Source organism: Dendrobates tinctorius, unplaced genomic scaffold, assembly GCF_039654945.1.
Source record: "Dendrobates tinctorius isolate UK_male_01 unplaced genomic scaffold, ASM3965494v1 ptg000063l, whole genome shotgun sequence".
NCBI classification, from domain to species: domain Eukaryota; kingdom Metazoa; phylum Chordata; class Amphibia; order Anura; family Dendrobatidae; genus Dendrobates; species Dendrobates tinctorius.
Genome location: NW_027361731.1, coordinates 18,000,670 through 18,016,417, shown reverse-complemented (window position 1 = coordinate 18,016,417; position 15,748 = coordinate 18,000,670). Strand labels below are relative to the sequence as shown.

Genomic DNA, 15,748 nt, shown 5'->3' with positions numbered 1-15,748 from the left:
GTTCACCTCGTACACACACGGCTCCGCTCCGTACACCTCGTACTCACACACGGCTCCGCTCCGTACACCTCGTACTCACACACGGCTCCGCTCCCTACACCTTGTACTCACACACGGCTCCGCTCCCTACACCTTGTACTCACACACGGCTCCGCTCCGTTCACCTCGTACTCACACACGGCTCCGCTCCGTACACCTCGTACTCACACATGGCTCCACTCCGTACACCTCGTACACACGCGGCTCCGCTCCGTACACCTCGTACTCACACACGGCTCCACTCCGTACACCTCGTACTCACACACGGCTCCACTCCGTACACCTCATACACACGCGGCTCCGCTCCGTACACCTCGTACTCACACACGGCTCCACTCCGTACACCTCGTACTCACACACGGCTCTGCTCCCTACACCTCGTACACACACGGCTTAGCTCCGTACACCTCGTACACACGCGGCTCCGCTCCGTACACCTCGTACTCACACACGGCTCCACTCCGTACACCTCGTACTCACACACGGCTCCACTCCGTACACCTCGTACACACGCGGCTCCGCTCCGTACACCTCGTACTCACACACGGCTCCACTCCGTACACCTCGTACTCACACACGGCTCTGCTCCCTACACCTCGTACACACACGGCTTAGCTCCGTACACCTCGTACACACGCGGCTCCGCTCCATACACCTCGTAATCACACGCGGCTCTGCTACATCCACCCTGTAAACCCCTCCTGACCCCACACAGAAACTTCCCCTCATCCAGCACCATGACAACCAGCACAGCAGAGTCCTGCCCACACAGAGGCCCCTGATCATGTGACCCCTGACTCCTCCCCTCCTGTGACCTCATCACAGGTCCTGTGCGCACAGAGCAGCCATATATGTGGAGTGCGGCTCTGCGGGTGGAGGTCGGTGCCGGAGGCTCCATTATTCTCTATGTGGAGTGCGGCTCTGCGGGTGGAGGTAGGTACTGGAGGCTCCATTATATGTGGAGTGCGGCTCTGCGGGTGTAGGTTGGTGCTGGAGGCTCCATTATTCTCTATGTGGAGTGCGGCTCTGCGGGTGGAGGTCGGTGCTGGAGGCTCCATTATTCTCTATGTGGAGTGCGGCTCTGCGGGTGGAGGTCAGTGCTGGAGGCTCCATTATTCTCTATGTGGAGTGTGGCTCTGCGGGTGGAGGTCAGTGCTGGAGGCTCCATTATTCTCTATGTGGAGTGCGGCTCTGCGGGTGGAGGTCGGTGCTGGAGGCTCCATTATTCTCTGTGGAGTGCGGCTCTGCGGGTGGAGGTCGGTGCTGGAGGCTCCATTATTCTCTATGTGGAGTGCGGCTCTGCGGGTGGAGGTCAGTGCTGGAGGCTCCATTATTCTCTATGTGGAGTGTGGCTCTGCGGGTGGAGGTCAGTGCTGGAGGCTCCATTATTCTCTATGTGGAGTGCGGCTCTGCGGGTGGAGGTCGGTGCTGGAGGCTCCATTATTCTCTGTGGAGTGCGGCTCTGCGGGTGGAGGTCGGTGCCGGAGGCTCCATTATTCTCTATGTGGAGTGTGGCTCTGCGGGTGGAGGTCAGTGCTGGAGGCTCCATTATTCTCTATGTGGAGTGCGGCTCTGCGGGTGGAGGTCGGTGCTGGAGGCTCCATTATTCTCTGTGGAGTGCGGCTCTGCGGGTGGAGGTCGGTGCTGGAGGCTCCATTATTCTCTATGTGGAGTGTGGCTCTGCGGGTGGAGGTAGGTGCCGGAGGCTCCATTATTCTCTATGTGGAGTGCGGCTCTGCGGGTGGAGGTCGGTGCCGGAGGCTCCATTATTCTCTATGTGGAGTGCGGCTCTGCGGGTGGAGGTCGGTGCTGAAGGCTCCATTATTCTCTATGTGGAGTGTGGCTCTGCGGGTGGAGGTAGGTGCCGGAGGCTCCATTATTCTCTATGTGGAGTGCGGCTCTGCGGGTGGAGGTCGGTGCTGGAGGCTCCATTATTCTCTATGTGGAGTGCGGCTCTGCGGGTGGAGGTCGGTGCTGGAGGCTCCATTATTCTCTATGTGGAGTGCGGCTCTGCGGGTGGAGGTCGGTGCTGGAGGCTCCATTCTCTATGTGGAGTGTGGCTCTGCGGGTGGAGGTAGGTGCCGGAGGCTCCATTATTCTCTATGTGGAGTGCGGCTCTGCGGGTGGAGGTCGGTGCCGGAGGCTCCATTATTCTCTATGTGGAGTGCGGCTCTGCGGGTGGAGGTCGGTGCTGGAGGCTCCATTATTCTCTATGTGGAGTGTGGCTCTGCGGGTGGAGGTAGGTGCCGGAGGCTCCATTATTCTCTATGTGGAGTGCGGCTCTGCGGGTGGAGGTCGGTGCTGGAGGCCCCATTATTCTCTATGTGGAGTGCGGCTCTGCGGGTGGAGGTCGGTGCTGAAGGCTCCATTATTCTCTATGTGGAGTGTGGCTCTGCGGGTGGAGGTCGGTGCTGGAGGCTCCATTATTCTCTATGTGGAGTGCGGCTCTGCGGGTGGAGGTCAGTGCTGGAGGCTCCATTATTCTCTATGTGGAGTGCGGCTCTGCGGGTGGAGGTCGGTGCTGGAGGCTCCATTATTCTCTGTGGAGTGCGGCTCTGCGGGTGGAGGTCGGTGCTGGAGGCTCCATTATTCTCTATGTGGAGTGTGGCTCTGCGGGTGGAGGTAGGTGCCGGAGGCTCCATTATTCTCTATGTGGAGTGCGGCTCTGCGGGTGGAGGTCAGTGCTGGAGGCTCCACTATTCTCTATGTGGAGTGCGGCTCTGCGGGTGGAGGTCGGTGCTGGAGGCTCCATTATTGTCTATGTGGAGTGCGGCTCTGCAGGTGGAGGTCGGTGCAGGAGGTTCCATTATTCTCTATGTGGAGTGCGGCTCTGCGGGTGGAGGTCAGTGCTGGAGGCTCCATTATTCTCTATGTGGAGTGCGGCTCTGCGGGTGGAGGTCGGTGCAGGAGGCTCCATTATTCTCTATGTGGAGTGTGGCTCTGCGGGTGGAGGTCGGTGCCGGAGGCTCCATTATTCTCTTTGTGGAGTGCGGCTCTGCGGGTGGAGGTCGTTGCTGGAGGCTCCATTATTCTCTATGTGGAGTGCGGCTCTGCGGGTGGAGGTCGGTGCTGGAGGCTCCATTATTCTCTATGTGGAGTGCGGCTCTGTGGGTGGAGGTCGGTACTGGAGGCTCCATTATTCTCTATGTGGAGTGCGGCTCTGCGGGTGGAGGTCGGTGCTGGAGGCTCCATTATTCTCTATGTGGAGTGCGGCTCTGCGGGTGGAGGTCGGTGCTGGAGGCCCCATTATTCTCTATGTGGAGTGCGGCTCTGCGGGTGGAGGTCGGTGCTGGAGGCTCCATTATTCTCTATGTGGAGTGCGGCTCTGCGGGTGGAGGTCGGTGCTGGAGGCTCCATTATTCTCTATGTGGAGTGCGGCTCTGCGGGTGGAGGTCGGTGCTGGAGGCCCCATTATTCTCTATGTGGAGTGCGGCTCTGTGGGTGGAGGTCGGTACTGGAGGCTCCATTATTCTCTATGAGGAGTGTGGCTCTGCGGGTGGAGGTCGGTGCCGGAGGCTCCATTATTCTCTATGTGGAGTGCGGCTCTGCGGGTGGAGGTCGGTGCAGGAGGCTCCATTATTCTCTATGTGGAGTGCGGCTCTGTGGGTGGAGGTCGGTACTGGAGGCTCCATTATTCTCTATGTGGAGTGCGGGTGGAGGTCGGTGCTGGAGGCTCCATTATTCACTATGTGGAGTGTGGCTCTGCGGGTGGAGGTCGGTGCCGGAGGCTCCATTATTCTCTATGTGGAGTGCGGCTCTGCGAGTGGAGGTCGGTGCTGGAGGCTCCATTATTCTCTATGTGGAGTGCGGCTCTGCGGGTGGAGGTCGGTGCCGGAGGCTCCATTATTCTCTATGTGGAGTGCGGCTCTGCGGGTGGAGGTCGGTGCCGGAGGCTCCATTATTCTCTATGTGGAGTGCGGCTCTGCTGGTGGAGGTCGGTGCCAGAGGCTCCATTATTCTCTATGTGGAGTGCGGCTCTGCTGGTGGAGGTCGGTGCCGGAGGCTCCATTATTCTCTATGTGGAGTGCGGCTCTGCGGGTGGAGGTCGGTGCTGGAGGCCCCATTATTCTCTATGTGGAGTGCGGCTCTGCGGGTGGAGGTCGGTGCTGGAGGCCCCATTATTCTCTATGTGGAGTGCGGCTCTGCGGGTGGAGGTCGGTGCTGGAGGCTTCATTATTCTCTATGTGGAGTGCGGCTCTGCGGGTGGAGGTCGGTGCTGGAGGCCCCATTATTCTCTATGTGGAGTGCGGCTCTGCGGGTGGAGGTCGGTGCTGGAGGCCCCATTATTCTCTATGTGGAGTGCGGCTCTGCGGGTGGAGGTCGGTGCCGGAGGCTCCATTATTCTCTATGTGGAGTGTGGCTCTGCGGCTGGAGGTCGGTGCTGGAGGCCCCATTATTCTCTATGTGGAGTGCGGCTCTGCGGGTGGTGGTCGGTGCCGGAGGCTCCATTATTCTCTATGTGGAGTGCGGCTCTGCGGGTGGAGGTCGGTGCTGGAGGCTTCATTATTCTCTATGTGGAGTGCGGCTCTGCGGGTGGTGGTCGGTGCTGGCAGTTGCTCCCCATTAGAGATGAGGGAACCTTTCAAGGTTCGGTTCGTCTAACGTCCCGATTTTCGCCGAACTGTGTGACAAACATACCCGAACCCCATTGAATTCAGTGAGAGGCAAAACCAAACGCATAGACAACACCTTCAGGGGCCAAAAAGCTTCCCACACAGCTCAAATTGAGGGCAGACACCAGGAAAAGTGGCACCAATTGACCCAAAGTACAGATAGTATAATTGTGCAGCATGGATGCCTGGAGCAGAGCTTGGAGCAGCATCTGTATCTGAAACATTGATCAGGAACAGGTGGATGAGTGACAGGTGAAGGCCTGGTGATCTGAGAGCTCTGCCAAATTCAGGCAGCACACATGAAGGAGACCCAACTTGGATTCTCCACATTTCAGAAAATTGTCACACATGCCCAAAGTGGCATCAATTTCCCACAGTAGGAATAGTACAGTCATATGTTAAAGTTTGGGCACCCCTATTAATGTTAACCTTCTTTCTTTATAATAATTTTGGTTTTTGCAACAGCTATTTCAGTTTCATATATCTAATAACTGATGGACTCAGTTATATTTCTGGATTCAAATGAGGTTTATTGTACTAACAGAAAATGTGCATTCTGCATTTAAACAAAATTTAAATGCATGGGGTACACAGATTTTGAATGGCTTTGTCTTCCATGGTTAGGGTTTTGAACTGGTGTCTCTAGGTAATGGGGAGCCAGTGTAGGGATGCACACAGGGGAGAGGCCGGAGAATAGTGGGGGAGATAAGTGGATTATTTGGGCAGCAGAGTTTAGGATGGATTGGAGGGGTGCAAGACTGTTAGATTGGAGGGCGCAAAGCAGGAGCCTGCAGTAGTCGAGAGAGGAGATGATGAATGCATGGACTAGGGATTTTCCAGATACTTAATTAAGGAATGTATGGATCCGGGAAATATTTTTGAGTTGTAGCCAGAAGGAAGTGGAAATGGCATGGATATGTATTTTGAAGGAGAGATCAGAGTCCAGGGTTAACTTGAGGCACAGAGCTTGCGGGAAGCACTCATCTACACCTTATAGGTGAGGGCCAGGAAGAGCATGTGCTCCATTGGAGGGCAAGTGCTGCATCACGTGGTCTCTACTCCTTTTCTTCCACCTTGACATCACACACATTACAGTCCTCAGAGTAGACACCCCAACCACCCAACTGACTGTTGGGAACCACAGATGTGCGAGTGATGCAACCATGATATGCACTGCATCCTCAACCGCAACTCTGTTTGTGGCAGGTGTGCAGTTCGCATGTGTGGAAAGGGTTGCCTACACAGGGCCTTTTTTGAGACCCCACTCAGGTAATCTGCCAACGTAAAAAAAAAAAACAACAACAACAATGTTGAGTACTGCATGCATGAACCGGCACATGAGCGATCAACATGCATTAGTCTGGGAAATTCACTGCGCTAACTAAAATGTGGCCTAGTGTGCCTCACCACCCACCGTCCGCCCCCATAAACCGCATCTGCTGTCTCTTCCTCCTCCTTCACTGTGGTAAATGTTCTCACACAAGTCTCTGGCCTCAGAACCTCCATTTCTTTACCCACTACAGTTGCAGTGAGTGACAGCCCATCAGCTGTTACAGAAGTGGACATGCCTGCTGTTTTTGACAGATCTCAGACACTAAACACATCACATTTTTCTCAATCCACCATAACATCTCCGTCTGCACCTCATTCACAGTTTAGCAGTTTGTCGTGTTCTCCATACTCCACCCACTGGAGAAAGCCCTCGTTCGCGCAGTTGTGGTCACGTAAAAGATTGTTTCCTCCTACACATGGCAAAGCTAACCACTTGAACTTCACCATCTCTAATCCGTTTGCCATGGAAATGCTGCTTTTCCGCCTGGTGTATGCATTCCCTTTCCGAAAGCTGATGGCCATAGCAGTCGCACAGTACCAAATGCCCAGTCGCCATTACTTATGTAAAAAAGCTTTACCTGCACTACACCAGCATGTTGCAAACAACGTCAGCCGTTCCTTGAAAAAATCAATGTCTGCCAGGCTGCATTTCCCTACTGACACCTGGACGAGCAAGCATGGCCAGGAGTTGTTACAACTTGTTGATTAGGTACTGGGTGGCTGTGGGGACAGGCGGGAAAGGGGCTGCTCTGAAAGTCTTGGAATCCCCAAGGCTTGCAGGGCACTTTGGGATGGAGAAGTAAACCACTACACAGCAGAGGAAGGAGAACTAAACTTCTAGGCAACAGGGGTTGGAAAAGTAAACTACTTAACACCTAGAGTTGGATAACTAAATCACTACACACCAGGGGATGGAGAAATAAACCATTATACAAGAAGGGATGGTTAACTAAACCACCAAATGCCAATGTGTCAATAGACCCCAAGTCTTGAAATAACCAAGGCTTGTGGGACAAACCTCTGTATCTAACACTTCCTCCACTGCTTTTGCCTCCTCCACCTCTTGTAGGACCTCCACCTGCACCTTCAACCTCTTTCTTATTGAGACACGCATTTCAACATTGCAGAGAGAATCCCCCTTCCTCCGTACTGCGCAGCCAGGTCTCGCCACAATCAGGCAGTGTTTAAATTAATATGCCTTGGAAATCGCAGTCACACAGCTTAAGAGTTGTGGACAGCTATCCAGGCTGAGTTTGAACAATGGCAGTCTCCACACAAACTAGATGCAGGGAATGGGGTGTGGGATAATGGTGCCACCATGTTGCCTTCCCCACCACGGGGTCAGCCGTACACTCATGCCTTGCATGGCTCAAGTCCTCAACGTGGTGGGTGGCACAGAAATATCTCTACCGCTATCCGGCCTGGATGCGCTGCTGCAGAAAGCACGGTCGCTGTGTAGTCACTTCCGCCATTTGCACCCTGTAGGTCATCGACTTGCATCGCTACAGAGGTCTCTCGGCCGACTGGTAAGCAGTTTTGTATGCGATCTGCCGACTTGGAGGAATTTCATTCTCCACATATTGCAGCGACTGTGGCAGCAGCGACAAGCCCTGGTGCAATATGTCCTTTTGCATAGCCTGGGCCAACGTAGTACGGATGTGGTGAAAATCACGCTTGCGTAGTGAGCACAGATGAAGGACCTTTGCACCCTTCTGCACAGTTTTGGAATGGCTATTAAGATGGTTTTCGCTGACTATGCCATCATCAGCATCACTATTCCGGTCATCTACATGCTGGAGCACACTTTGAATAGTCTGCGGGAGTTTGTTGTGGTCCCAAAGGAAGAGGAGGAAATTGTGGAGGTGATATCAATATTTCAAAGTTCCAGACCGTTGCAGCACAAGCGGATACCATGGGAGGGTGAATTAGAACTATTGAGGAGGGGGGTCATAGTACCAGACAAACTGTTAGTGAAGGTGCAGGAGCAACACAGTATTAGCCCAAATGATTTTGAGTAGGAAATGTGGCCTGCACAACACTATTAGCCATAATGATTTTGATTAGCAAATGGGGTCTCCTGAGTCCCCCCCCCCCCCCCCAACCTAGCCAAAGTCCTAATGTCACGACTCAACTGTCAGGTGACCCGGGACAAAGAGCTCTTTTCCTGTTCCTAACACTAGGGGGTGCCCTAGCTCATCCTATTCCCCGGGATACTTCTGAAGGTGAAGATGCCGGGGCAGCCACCCTTGCCTTATCTCCTGAGTTAGCCCTCCGTCTGTTCTCTTCCCCCACCCAGGGAAGAGGGGCGCTTCTGTGCATCGAAGTACACCGACCCGACAAACAAAGCAACACAAGCAAGGGTTATCTGAAAACACCAGCACAACACAAAAGAACACATTGACCATAAGTCCCAAGAGTAAAAGTATATATTTTATTGTTTATAACAGGATTAAAAATGTTTTTAAAAGTAGCAAAGCAACAGTGTTAACAGAAAATCTTCTAATATAAGTATAAACAAGGGGGCAATACTATCCAATTTATAAGGGCATACTGATACAGTAAATAGTGCTAAAAAGAGTATATAATACTGAAAAATATAGTGCTCAGCAATATAATAATAAAAAAAGTTATTTCATAAAGTGCATGAAGAATTAGTGATAACTGTATTCAAACTCATATATAAGTGCACATCATAATTACACAAATGAAAAACATGCATAAAGTACAATATTAATTGCCAATAAAGTGTAAAAAGTGAGTCACCAATAAGTGTCACTGGATAGGTATGCCACATAAACAAATAGGGGTAATCCCCAACGACACCAGAAGGTGTCAGTATATGGATTACTTATACCACAGACCAGGGAAGATGCAGAAATACAGCATGAGACATCAAAGTAAAGTAAGTATAAAGTAATAACTTACAAACTACACTGCTCCTGATCTCCTTGGATAGACGCCCTCCCCAATGCGCGTTTCGGCACGAAGCCTCTGACACATTTCCGACAAGTTCACACATCTCTGCTCCCTGTATCGTACACTGCACATTGGTGCCTTCCTGGACAATCCTTTTTCTCTTGTCCTTCTTTTTTTTTTTTTTTTTTCTTCATGGACTCATAACACAATGAGTCCTATGACCCAATTATAGGCACCGTCTCTGGTCCTCAGAATGGACGGGGTCCTGAGATGCCATTTTTTGGCGTCTTATCTGCTGTTTTCAGGTCACTTCTTGTAACTGTTTTGCAGCTTTAGAATCCTGAAGGGGTTAATAGAAGTTGAAAAACTGAAAGTATGAACAGTGAGTTGTTTTTCATTTTTGTACATTATGTTCCAACTTCTGCACTTTTGTGGATTGGTTACAGGACGTGTCCACCTGACATGACACGGTGTGCACATGTCCTTACACTATACCAGCATCACTGCTCCTGTGTCTTGTTTTCCCATGGTATTTTGTATGATTCTTCATCAGCTGATCTTCCTTCCATTTAGGATCCTGGCAGATACAATCGGTATAATTATCTTCTAGAAAATTTACTTTACACATTAACGTATGACTACAGACAAGATGGCGGAGAGGATATTACACCTCACCCTAGAGATCCTCTTCCGGCTTACTGGAGAGGTGAGAGATTCTGATGACGTCACATTACATCATTCTTATCTATGGGAATAACAGATGGACAGAACTGGAGAGGTGAGGACTCCGGAAATGTCTGTAGTGAGATTTATTAATGTGTCTCTCCATAACCAGGATTACACAGTAGTGAAGAAGACCTCTAGTGAGCGCTGTCAGGACCCTGTATCTGAGGGATGGGGAAGACCCCTGAGCCCAATCACGGGGCCTACACCTCACCCCCTGATACATGAGGACATCAATGACCAGAAGATCCTAGAACTCGCCTATAAGATGATTGAGCTGCTGACTGGAGAGGTGACACTGCTGGGAATGCTGGGACATTACACAGTAACTCTATGAAGGGATCGGGGGGATGACGGTATCATTTTATGCGTCAGGTTCCTATAAGGTGTCAGGATGTCGCCGTCTATTTCTCCATGGAGGAGTGGGAGTATTTAGAAGGACACAAAGATCTGTACAAGGAAGTCATGATGGAGGTTCCCCAGCCCCTCACATCACCAGGTAATAGACAGGACTAAATACACACGGCCTATAATTATCTGTATGTAAAGAATGAATTCAGTCCCTGTATGTGTTTCCTCCAGATCTATCCAGTAAGAGGACAACACCAGAGAGATGTCCCCGTCCTCTTCTTCCACAGGACTGTAACCAAGAAGATCCCAATGTTCCTCAGGATCATCAGGTAGATGGAGAGAAGGTGTCAGGAGATCTCCCCTATGATGTGTAGACGGCTGTGAAGGTCTTGTGCTCAGTCTTGTTTTATCCACCAGTATTATATGTTTTATACTTGTGTAATGAGAACGGTGGAGATGGCAGGATTAGAGCTGATCATAGATGGGACTTCTCCATCTGTCTGTGACTTTTACAATATTTGTTTCAGGGTGAAGATCTGACCCATATTAATACTACAGAGACATATGTGAGGGGTGATGAGCGGTGTAAAGAGGAGATTCCCACATATGACTACCCAGGTGAGTAGTAACCACTAAATGCAGAGAAGTCACAGATTCTACCTTTCCATATACACATGTGGTCAAAATTGTCGGTACCCCTCGTTTAATGACAGAAAAACCCACAATGGTGAGAGAAATAACTTGAATCTGACAAAAGTAATAATTAAAAATCTATGAAAATGAACAAATGAAAGTCAGACATTGCTTTTCAGCCAGGCTTCCACAGAATTTAAAAAAAAAAAAAATTCATGAAATAGGCCTGGACAGAAATGATGGTACCCCTGAAAATGTGGCAAAAGGGACATGTTAAATCATGATGTGTCCACTAATTAGCATCACAGGTGTCTACAATCTTGGAATCAGTGAGTGGCCTGTATAGAGGCTACATATCCTCACTGTGCTGTTTGGTGACATGGTGAGTATCACACTCAGCATGGACCAGAGGAAGCGAAGGAAAGTGTTGTCTCAGGAGATTAGAAAGAAAATTATAGACAAACCTCAAAGGGTAGGTGCACACATTGCAGATTTTTTCTGTGGAATTTTCCGCACAGATTCTTCCTCTCTTGGCAGAAAACGCAGTTGAAAATCCGTGCGGATTTGATGCGGATTTGTATGCGTTTTTGTGAGCTAAATAAAGATCTATTATTTAACAAAAAAAAGAATTGTGATGTCATGTCCTTGTCCAACCTCTTCTTTTACATACTCCATTGAAGACCATAATGTCATTACATACCATGTTCACTTATAATGTTTACACACGCAAAACAAATATAAGTGAATATTATATAATATATATACACTACTATTCAAAAGTTTAGGGTCACTTAGAAATTTCCTTATTTTTGAAAGAAAAGCACAGTGTTTATCCAATGAAGCTAACATTAAATGATTCAGAAATACACTCTATACATTGTTAATGTGGTAAATGACTATTCTAGCTGCAAACATCTGGTTTGTAATGCAATATCTTCATAGGTGTATAGAGGTCCATTTCCAGCAACCATCATCCAGTGTTCTTATGGTACTTTGTGTTTGCTAATTGTGTAAGAAGGATAATGGATGGTTAGAATACAAGTATGTTAGCAAAGCTGAGAACACTTTGGCTGATTAGAGAAGTTATAAACTTGACCTTCCTTTGAGCTAGTTGAGTATCTGGAGCATTACATTTGTTGGTTCCATTAAAGGGAATCTGTCACCTCATTTTCGCGCTGTATGTAAATTAGTTGGATCCGTTCTGATGGGCGGTGTTTTTGCTCCTTCCCTCCACCCCTCCTTGTCCACTGTATGCAATATTGCAGGTAATTTCTGTAGTTCTCATCCATATTTTGCACGTGCGCATTGCAATCTCACGTGCGCAGTATGCTTTGCCCAACAAGTACAAAAGGGTAACCAGTAGTGTTGAGTGATACCTTCCGATATCGGGAAATATTGGATCGGACCGATACCCCAAAAATATCGGATATCGCCGATTCCGATACCGGAAACCAATGCAAGTCAATAGGACAAAAATATCGGAATGAAAATAAACCCTTACTTTCCTTGTAGGTTAATTCTACATGAAGGAAAACAACTAAGAATAATGTAGAATGTATTGGGGGAGGTGGAGGAGACATTAAAGGCATAGAGGTTTAGCCCAATCAAATGGAATAGCAGGAATTAATTTTTTAAGACGTTCGGAGATACAAAGATATTGACTGTTAAGCTTTTTTTCATATTTTGTCAGATATTTGTTTCACTACTTCCATGATCTTCACCTTCTTTTTACTTCTCCCACACTTTCTCCTTCATCATCCTCAGCAGCATCTTTTTCATCAACTTCTTCACCTTCTTCCTATTATTCTTTTTTTAATTTTTTTAACATTCTTCATATTCTTCTTATTCAACTATTATTCTTCATATTCTACTTCTTCATCTTCTTCTTCTTCATCATATTCTTATTTGTGACAGGCATTCCTGTAGTTATCTATAAAAGTTTAAAGATTACACCTGCCGTTCTGCCTGTCACACAAGATTTACAACAGGATTTGTCCGCGTTCACTTTTGCCTGCAGCAGCAGGTATTTTCCAGGGGCACCACAAGGAGGAACGGACTCACCCCCATACACTGCTTAGTCTTCTTCTGCTTATAATTTAGATAATATCTTTTGCTCTGATTTTTAGTCTTATGCTTAATGTTCTTCTGCTTTTTGTTCTGCAGCTTCTTGGTCTTCTGTCTCTTGATGTCTGTATCTTGGTGGTTGTCTTCTTGTTCTTTGTCCTCTTGGTCATCTTCTTCAGGGTCATCTTCTTGGTCGTCTTCGGGGTGGTCTTCAGGGTCGTCGTCTTCTTCGGGGTGGTCTCCAGGGTCGTCGTCTCCAGGGTTGCCATTTTCGGGGTCGTCGTCGTCTTCGGGATGGTCTTCAGGGTCGTAGTCAGGGAGATCCAGGGTGATTACCAAAAACCATTTCAAAAAGCTTGAACTTGGAAATGTACAAGAAGGCTGAGGAACTGCTGAGAACCAGCTGACAGTGCTGGAACCTGGATGGGTAGCAGAAGGTACAAGAGCCAATGGAACTACCGACGACCAGCAGATGATACTGGAACCCGGTTACTAAGCAGGAGGTGCCTGTGCCAGCAAGCACTACCAAGGACCAGCAGACGTTGGTGGAACTCGGATACCGAGGAGGCACCTAAGCCAAAGGCTCTGCCTGGAACCAGCTGACGTTACTGGAACCCAGGTGCACATATTCAAGATTGACCTCCAAAGAACCAGCTAATGGTACTGGAACTCAGATAGGCAGCAGAAGGTACACTTGGAAAAAAAAAGTTGCAAGGCCGCGAGCCGGCCAGAGTTACCGAAACCCACAGTCCTACAGGGGGAGCCTGTCCTATTGGCACTACGGAACCAGCCTTCATTGCCAGATCCCGCAGCCCACATAGGAAGCACCTAAACTGCAGGCACCATAGAGTCAGCTAACCCGACCGCAACACGACAGGACAATGTATTGGAGGCAAATTGACGTTGACACTACCCGGAAACAGCTGGCGTGCTGGAACGAGGCTGGGCAGGAGGGAGTACCCGTGCCAAAGACACTTCTGAGCATCAACTGGCGGTGTTGGAGCCCAGGGATTACAGGAGAAACAGAGTGTAGCCAGAGGCCTAATTGGAGCAAGTTTAATATCTGTAGTAGTGTGAGTGTGGTCGGAGCAGGAGAAATTGCCGGACACACAGCAGGGGACCAGCTGATGTTACTGAACCCCAATAACACAGGAGCAAGTGTTGACTGTGCAGACGACACTTCTGTGCAGCAACTGGCGGTGTTGGAGCCCAGGGATTACAGTTCAGGTGGTAGAAACATGAACACAACAGGAACCCTGGATACTGTTGCCAACCAGTTATTTAATCTGGAAGAGGACTGGCAAATTCCTGCGAGATCCAGGCCTTGTTCATTTTCAGAAAAGTAAGCCGTTCAACGTTATCGGAGGATAGTCGCATGCGACGGTCTGTTAATACGCCACCTGCGGCACTAAAGATGCGCTCCGATAATACACTAGCAGCAGGGCAAGCTAGCACCTTCAATGCATACTGGCTAAGCTCTGGCCATGTATCCAGCTTAGAGACCCAAAACTTGAAGGGGGAAGAGCCGTGTGGGAGAACACTGAGAGGGCAAGACATGTAGTCTGTCACCATCTGACGGAAACGTTGCCTCCTGCTGACTGGAGATGTCTGTGATGGTGTAGACATTTGTGGTGGGGACTCAAAACTTTGCCACATTTGGGCCATACTGGTCTTGCCTTGTGCTGAGGCGCTGCTTCAGCTCCCTCTATGTGCAGAGCTTCCTCCACTGCCTCGACGCACTGAGCTGCTTTGTAAAGCACTAGCAGCACTGCTCTCAGGTGGAATGGAGAACATGATGGAATGCACCAGTGTGTCTTGGTACTCCCGCATTTTATGCTCCCGGTTCAACGGTGTTATGAGGCTTTGTAAGTTGTCCCGGTAGCGAGGATCTAGGAGGGTGTACACCCAATAATCAGCCCTGTTGAGAATGTGGGCGATGCAGCAGTCATTTCTCAGGCACTGCAGCATGAAATCAACCATGTGCTGCAGACTGCCAACTGACCAAGAAACCCTGTCCCCTGCTTGAGGCGCCATCTCTGCCTGCTCTGCATCACCCCACCCTGGCTCTACATACTGACTACTAGAGCATTGTGTACCTCCCTCCTCTGGACAGATGTCTTCCTCCTCCATTGACTCCTCCTCATCGTCCTCACAAAGTGTCCCTTGCCTAGGTCTTTGTGAGGAACCACATTGCGCAGACTGTCCAGAAGCAGATGGCATTTTTGACTCCTCATCCTCCACCTCTTCCACAACCTTCTCCCTTAGTGCTTGCAGTGTTTTTTGAAGCAGGCATATAAGGGGGACAGTCATGCTGACTAGTGCATCATCTGCACTCGCCATCCACATGGAATCATCGAAGGCACGCAAAACGTGGCAGATGTCCTTCAGAGAGGCCCACTCAGTGGTGGTGAAGTGTGAACGGCGCGCAGTGCGACTTGTTTGCGCCTGATGCAGCTGGTACTCCATTACTGCTGCCTGCTGCTCACACAACCTCTCCAACATATGTAACGTTGAATTCCACCTGGTGGGTAGGTCACATATGATGCGATGTTCCGGAAGGCGGAATCGGCGCTGCAATGCGCGATCTTGTCATGCTTGAACGCCGCAAGTTAGCGCACTCTATGCGGACCTTGTGCAGCAGTGCATCAAGATCCGGATAGTCCCTCAAAAAACTCTGCACGACCAAGTTGAGCACATGTGCCAGACATGGGATGGAGTGAGGTTGCCTAGGCCCAAAGCTGCCACCAGATTTCGGCCATTGTAACACACTACCATGCCTGGCTGGAGATTCGCTGGCACAAACCACACGTCGCGCTCCTGCGTTGTGTGGCTTCGATTCCCCCAAATAAATTAATTTCAATACGGCCTGTTGACGTTTGGCCACGGCTGTGCTCATATCGGTCGTAACAGGTAAGTGTTCACGGGTCCATGTGGAGGTAGACTGTGACGGCTCCTGCAGCGCTGATTCAGAGGAACTGGAGTTTGAGGAGGAGTCAGTGTGTACAGACTGGATTCCTGCAATCCTTGGAGTTGGCAGAACACTTACAGCACCACTCTCAAGATCTGTACCCAGCTCC

The 15,748-nt window shown here is 49.7% G+C and overlaps 1 protein-coding gene and 1 pseudogene across 1 annotated transcript in view; one reads left to right on the top strand and one right to left on the bottom strand.

The window, feature by feature from the left end:
- Positions 1–15,748, bottom strand: part of LOC141093967 (uncharacterized) — a 744,741-nt gene that overhangs the window by 409,387 nt on the left and 319,606 nt on the right. The gene's annotated exons all lie outside the window — the stretch shown is intronic.
- The window catches only part of LOC141094360 (uncharacterized), a 183,677-nt pseudogene that overhangs the window by 131,400 nt on the left and 36,529 nt on the right, over positions 1–15,748 (top strand).